Source organism: Lygodium microphyllum, chromosome 7 (assembly GCF_053477565.2).
Source record: "Lygodium microphyllum isolate KBCC chromosome 7, Lygodium_microphyllum_v1.1.10, whole genome shotgun sequence".
In the NCBI taxonomy this organism is placed as follows: domain Eukaryota; kingdom Viridiplantae; phylum Streptophyta; class Polypodiopsida; order Schizaeales; family Lygodiaceae; genus Lygodium; species Lygodium microphyllum.
This window is the reverse complement of record NC_141141.1, coordinates 104,467,383-104,478,045: the sequence shown is the minus strand read 5'-3', so window position 1 is coordinate 104,478,045 and position 10,663 is coordinate 104,467,383.

The window sequence follows — 10,663 nt, the reverse complement described above, 5'->3', positions numbered from 1 at the left end:
GGCTCTGTGATGTTCTGATAGATTCTTCTGAGGTTCTGATACCTTCTGTTTAGCTTCTATTTTATTCTGATTTTCTTCTATATGAAGCATGAATTGATTATTGATGAAGGTTGAGGTATTTTGAAAGCTTATTGAATAGTTTTTGATAGTTTGGAATGGTTTTAGTATGAGTTATGAGGATTTTTTGTTCTCTGATAACCTTCTGTAACCCTTTGTAGACCTTTTGTAGAGCCTTTGTCTCTGCTCTGTTCCTGTTCTGTTCTGTTCTATAGATCTTCTGTAAGTGTTCTGTAGAATGTATGTGTGACTTTGGAAAATTTTTCTAACTTTTGGAAGGGATGAATCTAAGTTCAGAAGAGCTAAAACAAATGGAAGAAGCAGTTGTTGAAGACTAAAGTGACAATTACACTAGTGAGCTATGAAGAGACACTGTAGTAGCTCTGGTGCCCTTTCATATCAGACATACCTCTCGGGAGGTGCATCCACAACCTAAGAAGGATTATTAAGTGTCATTGTTGAGTATTGTAGTGAGGAAATGATGTACTATATATATATATATATATATATATATATATATATATATATATATATATATATATATATATATATATATATATATATATAGAGAGAGAGAGAGAGAGAGAGAGAGAGAGAGAGAGAGAGAGAGTCAATTCTATCAAAACAATGTATATTTCTATGAGAGATTGAGAGAAGATAACTATGAAGACATTGAAGATGAATACTATGTGATTACTTCCAATCAAAAGTGGTGTATTTCTTTGTGTTTTTATTTGTTATGGTGGATTCTATGAAGATGTTGAAGATTATGGTTAATTCTATCAAATCCGTGGGAGATATCTACTATGATGCTATGTGAAGATTTGATGTTTTCCTTGTTTTGGCTATCTAAAGAATGAAACAAAAGCTTGTTGATGTTACAAGATAGTTTTTCTTGTAGTAGAAACTCCTTTTCCTTAGTGTCTCTCTTGGGGCTCCATGTTTTTTGTGCGCAGCCGGGGAAACTTGCCATCGACAAGCATCAAAAGAGTCTAAAAATGAAGGAAATGGTATTACCAAGAAGAGGAGAATTTAATGGATCCTTGCAAAGTTCCTTCTTCCACTGAAGAGTTGGAGATTCTTCTTGCTAAAGCCACTTTCTACAAGAGGTTCATCCCACAATGGCGGAAACATATTACCATCATGATGCAGGTGGACTATTTTCTCTTCCTGTTGAAGTAGTAGAAACTTGCATCTTGGCGGCAAATTGTTTGGGAACAAACCGAAGGGTAGAAACAGCTAGAATGACCAGCTATGGAAGATTTGGCATTCATTGAGAAGTTTCCAGACATCATTAAGTGGGAGATCATGAAGAAGCTTTAGGAGTCATAGTTTGTGGAGGTTCACAAATACAAGAAACAAAAGAGTTGAAATTTGTTCTTGGATGCTCAACAGCAAGATACGTGGGATGCTTGGTGTTCTGACAACCTTCTATTTGTTCAATTAGCAACCGGCTGGAAGTTGGTAGACAGAGTGTTTTTCACAACATACACTATTGAAACCATCAGAAGCTGGCCTTATTATAATGATGGCACAGCAATGATCTTAAGAAGAATGAGTTTTGATGCTTTCAAAATTAAATATCTCCCTCTCTGTAGTGGTTTGAAAGCTAAATTTAGCGATGTTGAAAAGAAGGAAGTAGAAGAGATGTTGGCTAGAGAATCCTTCAGAGACTGAAGCCCCTCTCTGATTCTATTATGTTGAGTATAGACCAACAGTTTGGAGCCAACCCCCCTGATGAATGACGTAATTAAGAGGCAAGCATTAGAACGAGTCCAGAAGTACGTGAGAAGAGAGAAGGCAAGAATCAAGGCTGAGAACGAGCTTGCAGTAGAAGCCTCCTTTGCTACCCTAAAAGCACTCTTTACAAAAGTCTCCATGGCGACTCAAGGTCCCCTTCCTAGTCAGATTCGTTGTGGAAATATTGATGACAGGCCAGCAAATGTAGTCACATTGCCAACTTTTAAGGAAGAGTACAATGAAGACCTCGATCTTCATGTAGCAGAGTTTATGGTAGCATGTGTGGCTAACAATGCCAGAACCCTTAAGCATTGGTTAGCGATCTTCCCTGCCATCTCATTTCAGTGGTATGAGAGACAAGCGACATGAAATTTTGGCACATAGGACGACATGAAGTTGGCCTTCCTCACTAAATTCAGGCGTGAAGGTTTTCAAGAGTGAATGCGAGAGGAGTTCATGAACCTAAGTCAGTTCTTTAGTGAAAGAGTAGAAGCTTATGTCTCGTGAATGGAATCAATCGTGAAGAGATAGACTAACCATCATTTGGAAGAAGGCATTCAGAGAGGAGTGTTCCTTAGGGGCCTACAACCAAAAGTTCGCAAATTCGTGGAATTAAGAAGACCAGTCAGTCTGCAAGCTGCAGTGGAAGGTGCAAGATTGTATGACGAAGTTGAAGCAAGGCTATCAATGACTCCAAGAAGAGGAGTCTTACCTCCTCTTATGCCAAAAATGGTATATCCACCAAATGCAGTCCCAGAGACAATTCCCTACCCTATCCCTAGATGCAAACAGTGCTACAGTAGTATAATGCACCTAATCCACAGTGGTCACCGCAGATGACAGTGCCTCAAATGATGGTTCAATCACAACAACAGTGGCCTCAAATAGTTTCTCCAATGGTGACTCAACACCAGTGGAATCCTACCAACTGGAATTAACAACCCCAAGTCTCAATAGGAGCTCTGAATCGGAACCAGAACAGAGGACCCTCTAGATCAACCCACCTTGTATATGCAATAATTACAGAAGCTTCCCAAAATCCTACTACAAGTACTTCAGGATGTGAAAATCTGAAGGATTACTTATCCAACTCAGTTGCAAGTATCGGGAAAGAGCTTATGGATGTGATTACAGAGCACCTCTGCAGACATTAAAGCTGAATACCGCTAATATATCTACTCTTGTGAGAGCTGGGAGAGTTGTGATGCATTTTAACACATGGTGTGGAAAGTGCCATCAAGCCAGACATTTAGCCACTGAATGTACCCGAAAACCAACCATTCCTGGAGCTTTCTGTTCATATTGTTTGAGGAAGAACTAGATAGAGGATATTTGCTCTCTAAAAGAGATGCACGAATGAAGACAGAAATATGAAAATGCAAGATTTAACTTGCTAGAATCCAAAATGACATTTCAAGACATTGGACCAAAGCCTAGAGAGTTTGGTCCTAATTTTGGTCCAAGGAGGTTTCTCTCTCAAAGTTACAGAGGAGGACAATCTGGCGGTGGTCAGAGATCAGAGGTGGAATGTTATAGATGTGGAGAAAAGGGCCATATCTCCCCGAATTGTCCAAACCCTAAAATATCTGTGGATTACAACCCCTTATGTAGCCGATGCAAATGAGAAGGCCACACTGCAAAGGACTGTCCAAGTCCAGCCCTTGTCAAGGTCAATGCCATTGATAGCCAGCAGAAGGCACAAGAGCCTGCTTCCAATTTGGTAGAGTTAGAAGTTGCTGCTATTACACACGCCAAGAAGAAGGAACCAGTTGTCCAGAAAGAGAACAACTCCCTTGCCAAGACTGTGAAGTTCAACCTGTCAATAGAGGGACAGAGTAGTACAGGACAGAACAATGCAGTACAGAGCACTGCAATGCCACATAGAGTCACAGATATAGTCCCAGAAACAGGACCAAAGGTCCAAGAGATAAACGATATAGAAGCATCTCAAAAAATAGAGGAAGTGCTGATACAACCATTGCTAGAAGAAAAAGAAAAGATGAAAATGGATATAGCCCCATTCTCCAGCAGGCTGGAGAAGCCCATGGATCCTATCAAAGAATATGACTTGATAAAAGACCTAGATACTTTTAAACCAAACTTAATGTTCCGACAGTTACTGATGCTGTCTCCCAGTTGCCGAAAGAAATTCAAAAGCATCTTGATAAGAAGATGCAGACTAAGGATTGTTCCTTCAACAGCGACCAAGACCAATAAAGCCCTAGAGCCTGTAAAGGAAGTAGATATGGCTAACGCCTTCCAAGATCTTGGAACCCTAGAGATTAGTGTATGGATAGAAGGATGCTTTATTTCAGATGCATTGATTGATGAAGGCTCATCAGTAAACATAATGACATATGTGACAATGAAGGATCTAGGTTTGCAAGGAATTCAACCTACACAATGGCTTATCAGATTGGCAGACCAAAGCAGAATTAAACCGTTGGGTATCCTCCCATACATAAAAAGAACCTGGTAGGAAGAGACTATTGACTGATATATTTGGTGGTCAAACCAAATTCTTATGGGACCTCATACCCTCTCTTGTTGGGAAGACCTTAGCTTTTTGAAGCAAGAGCCAGGACAGACTGGTTCAAAGGAACCCTAACCCTAGGCAGAGGATCCAATAAAGTGGTGTTGAAATTGTATGGATCGCAAAAAGGCAATCGATCCACATCCATCGAAGTCATAACTGACTCCTCCAACGAAGTAACAAATGGTATATCAGGAGATGAAGAGGTTGTTAAACAAATATTTCCTAAGAAAATAGAGGCACTTTCCCTAATAGTGGGCACTCTAAGCCAACTACTGAAGGCAACCAAGTTTTTGTCCATGGGAGAATACCTCCTGCCTCAACTCGAATTGACTTCTGAAATCACCTCTGACAGAGAGATAGAAGCATGGATGTACTATTCTCCTTATTACTTGGCAGTCACAGAGTCAAAAGCAAAGACAGTAGTAGAGATAGAGCCAAAGATAGAGGCAGAAGTAGAAGTCGACACAGAGGTAGAGGACCTGTTCTTCTCCTACAGAGCCTCTACAGAAACAGAGACAAAGCCTTCAGAGGAAGGGGATGAGAATGATGAGGAAGAAAACGAAGTAGGTTATAAAAGTGAAGATGGAGCAGTTTCTTTGATGGCGGACGATCTTGTTGATGTCCCTACAAAGACCTTAGAGGCTGAAGATCTCGGGGTGTTGGGTGGAATGACCATGGTTCCATTTTGGTTGACCAATGGACCACAAAGTATGCAGAATCTGCATAAGTAATGGATCAAATGTATAAAAATTAAGTTCACTAGTGGCTCTCGTCACCTTGACCATTCATTCTCTGGAGAAAAGATGATGATGATGACCCTTGTCAACAGAAGCCAGAGCCATCAGAGCCACGGCTTATAGAAGGTCTGTGTTATGTGACATTCCTGGACACATCCTCTGAGAATGAATCCCTAAGTCCAGAAGAAATCACCACTCACATAGAAACAAACAAAGCTCTGATACCCTTCCAGCAATCTCAATAGACAAATGAGTCATCTGTTCAGAAGGAGGACACTGGTTCTAGTGGAACATCAGACGATGACACTATTTCCTTGAACGAGTTAGACCTCTATCCAGAAGCAATTTGTGGGACATTTATCCACGAAGTGAAAGGTGAAAGACAAGTGATGTTCTTGGATACTGACGGTACTGAACGTCACCTGAAAGTGGGTCTCAATCTTCTAGAAGAAGTACTAGTGGTCATGCGAGACTTACTAAAGGAAAACTTAGACGTGTTTGCTTGGTCATACAAAGACCTAGAGGGGATTGACCCTATAGTATGCCAACATCACATTGATCTCGAGCCTGATGCCAAACCGGTGAGACAAAGACCGCGACATATGAATCCTAATTATTTTGCTCTGGTGAAGGCTAAATTATTGAAGCTTCTTGAAGTCGAGTTCATTTATCCTGTGGATAACAGTGAATGGGTTTTGCTCATTGTGGTAATACCTAAGAAGAACGAGAAACTTCAAATATGTGTGGACTTTCAAAAGCTCAACTCAAAGATGAAGAATGATCATTTCCCTATCCCTTTCATAGATCAATTGTTAGACAAAGTGGCTAGCCATGAGCTCTATTCCCTCTTGGATGAATTCAATGGATATAACTAAGTCCAAATCATAGAAGAGGATCAATCCAAAACAACCTTCACCACAGAATGGGGGACCTATGCCTATAGAGTGATGCCGTTTGGGCTCTATAATGCTCCTGCCACCTTCCAACGAGTAATGATGGTTGCCTTCGAGAATCATCTGCATGATTTCATTGAGGTGCATCTCAATGACTTCTGTGTCTATAGCTTAATCCTTGAGCATTGGGGACACCTATAGCAATGCTTTGACAGATGCCGAGAGTATGGGATTTCTCTCAACCCCGACAAATGTATCTTTGGCATCTCATTAGGAGTTCTTTTGGGCCATATTGTCTCTGCACAAGGGGTTGCAATAGACCTGGCAAAGATTGAGAAGATTGCAGCCTTGATAGCACCAACAAACCTTAAGCAACTGAGAGGATTTCTTGGCCATGTGGGCTACTATAGAAGATTTATTTCACATTTTACAACCAAGACAGCCCCTCTGCACAAGATCCTAAGGAAAGATGCAGATTTCCTTTGGACTGATGATTGCGAAGAAGGCTTTAATTCCCTAAAACAGTGCCTTATCCAAGCACATATCTTGTAGCCTCCTGACTGGACGAAGAAGTTCCATGTGCACACAGATGCATCAGTTGAAGGGCTAGGTACTGTCCTATGTCAAAAAGGCCCTTCTAAATTAGATCAACCAATATATTATGCAAGCCAAAAGGTCATTGATAGAGAGCGAAACTACACGGTGATAGAGCTTGAGTACTTGGCAATGGTGTTTGCACTGGAGAAGTTTCGATACTATCTAATGTAATGCATTTCAAGTTCTACGTGGATCATGAAACCCTGTCCTTCCTGATGAACAAAGCAGATGTTAAAGGACGAGTGGTGAGATGGTTGCTCCTATTCCAAGAGTTCGGTTTTGAAGTGGTCACTAAGCTCGGGCATTCCCATGTCCTAGCCGATTATCTGTCATGGATCCCTTAAACTGTAGAAGAGAAACATGATGATCCAGACTTTCCTAATGCTTCCTTGTTTCTAGTTAAAATAGTTACTCCATGGTATGTAGACATAGCCAACCTCTTGGCAACTCAACAGTATCCTCCTGGTATCCCAAGCCATGAGAAGAAGAAGCTTTTGTTAGAATCAGCCCCCTACATCTTGTTAGGCAATGCACTATACAAGAGATGCAAAGATGAAGTATTGCAAAGATGTATTACAAGAGACGAAATCGGCATAGTATTGAAAGCCTGCCATGACGAACCATGTGGTGGGCACTTCACAAGAGAAGCAATAGCTAGGAAGGCTCTGTTAGCGAGATACTGGTGGCTGACCCTCCACAAGGATGCATAAGACTAGTGCAAGAGATATGATGCTTGTCAGTGAATGGGGAAACCCACCAAAACAAGTGCCATGCCACTGCAACATGTTCTTCCCCTAAAGCCATTCGAGAAGTGGGGGATTGATTTCGTGGGTCCCATTGATCCGCCTACTAGACTGAAGCAGAACAGATACATCCTAGTATGTACGGATTATGTCACAAAGTGGTGTCAAGCTAAAGCTTTGAAGCAAGACGATGGTAATAGCGTAGCCTTCTTCATGTATGAGAATATTATCACTCATTTTGGCAGTCCCCTCGAGCTGGTAAGTGACAAAGGTACTCATTTTCTTAACAAAATCATGGAAGAGCTGACAGAGCTATATAAGATCTGCCATCGCAAGTCCACTCCTTACTATCCCAGAGCCAACGGCCAAGTTGAAGTCACCAACTGCATCCTGTGCTTGATTTTGATAAAAATGATTGTCGCACATCGTCGTGATTGGGACGATTGACTTACAGAGGCCCTCTAGGCGTACATAACCTCCTATAAAGTAGTTGCAGGACAGACCCCTTTCCAAGTGGTATATGGTATAGAAGCTATTTTTCTTGTTGAACTGGAATTGCCCTCTTTGCGAGTGGTAGTTAAAGAACGCTTGGGAGATGATGAGTCACTGCAACGCTGCCTCTCCTGCACTTGGAATGTTTGGATGAGATTCAATGGATGGCCCTACAGTGCATGGAAACCACTCAAGTGTGACGCAAAGCCTATCATGATAGCTTCATCAAGCATAAGGAATTCAAAGAAGGTGATCTTGTCCTGGTTTATGATTCTCGATTTGTCAAGTTTCCAGGCAAGCTTCAACAACATTGGATGGGTCCCTACAAGGTACTTGGTGTCAACCCAAATGGCCCTGTCCAAGTACAAGCTGTCGACGCTTTTGAGGATTCCTTTCTGATAAATGGCTATCGCCTGAAGAAGTACTTCCCTCCTTGGGGATCTTGACAATCACAGTCGACCCACCCTTTCCCTTTTGGGCGTCACACTGTCCTTCTCTTTGTGCTTCTAATAGCCCTTATGATCTTCCTCATGAGACGGTCTTGTTCTGCTAGCTCCTCACAGATACCTCTCAACCCTACCTTGTTCTCTTCTCGTTTGATTCAGCAACGATGGCGAGGTTGGTCGTGACACATGGTATTTCTGCCATTCTCTTTATTAACGAAAAAAAACAAAAAGAACAAAAAAGAAGAAGAAAAAAAAAACTGTTATGGGAGAAAAATGAAGAAATTCCCTGTCATAGCAGGCCTCGTTCCAAGAAAAGGTGGCAAACACCCTTGGGCAGGAAGTTGGCTGTGGAAAAGGTGGTAACACCTAATAGTCCAAAAAGTTGATCCATTAGTTGACATCTCCAGGACCCAGTTCCGAAGCCACCTCCCTTGGTGCGCTGTGTCCGGTCTTCTAGCAGACGACATGTTCTATATCCGATACATAGTTCCGATCTATTGGCTGCCTCCCTAGGTATGCCTCTTCATTAACAGCCAACGTGATCTTCATCACCAACCCCCTTGAGTGATGCGAGCTTTTATCTTGACAGGATGGGGATGTGAGTATGGGTTGCCCTCTGTATCTTTTAAAAGAGTGTGAGACAGAGGTGAGGTGAGTGACTAGTCTTTCCCTTCAAATTAAATGAGAGGCGAGATGTGTGAATGGAGTGTTGTACGCACGGGTTGGGCCTCTCAATGCACAACGCACGATCTGTTCTTGTACACAGCACCATAAGGCTCCCTGGCCTTTCTTCTTGCACTGTATGCTGGCACAAGGCGGGATGCATTGTTGCACCATCAAATGTGTACAAGGCATACAACCTCTACACAAGTGAATGTGAGGATTACATCAATGGGTTTCAGGAATGGGCTGCCCTCTGTATCTTTCAATAGAGTGTGAGACAAAGGGTGGGCTAAGTGTGACTGGTGTTTCTCCTCAATAAATTATGAGAGGTGAGATTGAGGGACGCAATGACAATTGGAGTCAGGTACATTTCCGTTTTCCTATGCACACACGGGACGAGTCTCTACCATCAACACAAGACATGTCACCCTATTCTGTGCAATGCACTACAAGGCTCCCTGGCCTTCCTCCTTGTACCTATGCCAGATGGGTGGAACTCATGACTACACCATGCACACTGGCATACTCCCTCCCAATCACTTTCCTCTTGATCAATTCTAAACTAGCCGTGAGTTATGGGATTTCATGCTTATTCATTGAGCGATGTGCGTCATGGGGTGAGCAACTGTTCTATCATCCTCTTGAGTGCCAGTGAGCTGAGAGTTTTATTCTTTGCCATCGACACTTGAATCGACGGACTTTATCGACAAAACTACCTCCCTGGGTACTGTTGCATGGTCCCTGCCATGCAGGACATGTTTTGTGGTGCGCCTTGGTTCCTCTTGTCGCCCAATGACATTTCAATCATTCTGCATCAATACCGACAGTTCCCTTCAACTATCTATGAAATGGGCCAAGTGTTCCTAACCCTACTTTTTTGTTTGCAAGTGTATGTTATGTCTTAAGTGTGGGGATACTAGCGTCTAGTCAGTTGACAAGTCTGTGGCCTTGACGATCAATCTACTATAACCGATAAGGTCTTAAGTGTGGGGACACGTCCCTGTGCGTTTGCTATGCATACCCCCTGCATATGTCATTACCCCATTATGCAAGTCTACCCTGTACTAGTTCTGCCTTGATGGGTCCCTTCCTCACCCACCCACCCTTGTACCCCCTGTCGTCAAGGCCGTTTCCCTTATGGTTGCTTTTCTTGCGTACTTTTTTCATTTTCTATGAGAGCATCCCCTATGTTCACCAAACTCCCGATCCAACCTTATAGCCCTGTTCGTCCCTTTGAATGACACACTTTTTCTTTTTACATCCCCTTGTTCTGGCTTACCTTTTTTGCGATATTAATTTTTGAAGGTTTTCTTGCATGATTGGATGTATTTCCATGCGAACACGCCCTTATCATTTCAAAATCGTGATTTGACATACCAATCCTCTCCTACATCTGCCCTTGGATATTTTTCCTTTTACCCACCTGTTATTCTGACGTACGGTTTGTCCATAATTAATTTTTGTACGGTTTCGTGTCTTTTTCGTGTGTGTGCTTGATCTTTTTCCATATGAACCTTCCCTATTCTCCTCCAAATTCATTCTGACTGGATAGCCTTGTCCGACCACCATTTTTGCACAATTCTCCTTTGTCCTACGCCCTATTTTGACCTCTTAATTTTTTGTTATTAAATTTTATTAATGTTTTTTATCTCAATTTTATTGTTTGTTTTCCATGTGAATGCCTTCTAACCCCATTCGAACTGAAATTTGATGTGATAGCCCTGAAGATTCTATATGTTATAACATTTTTTCTTTTTCT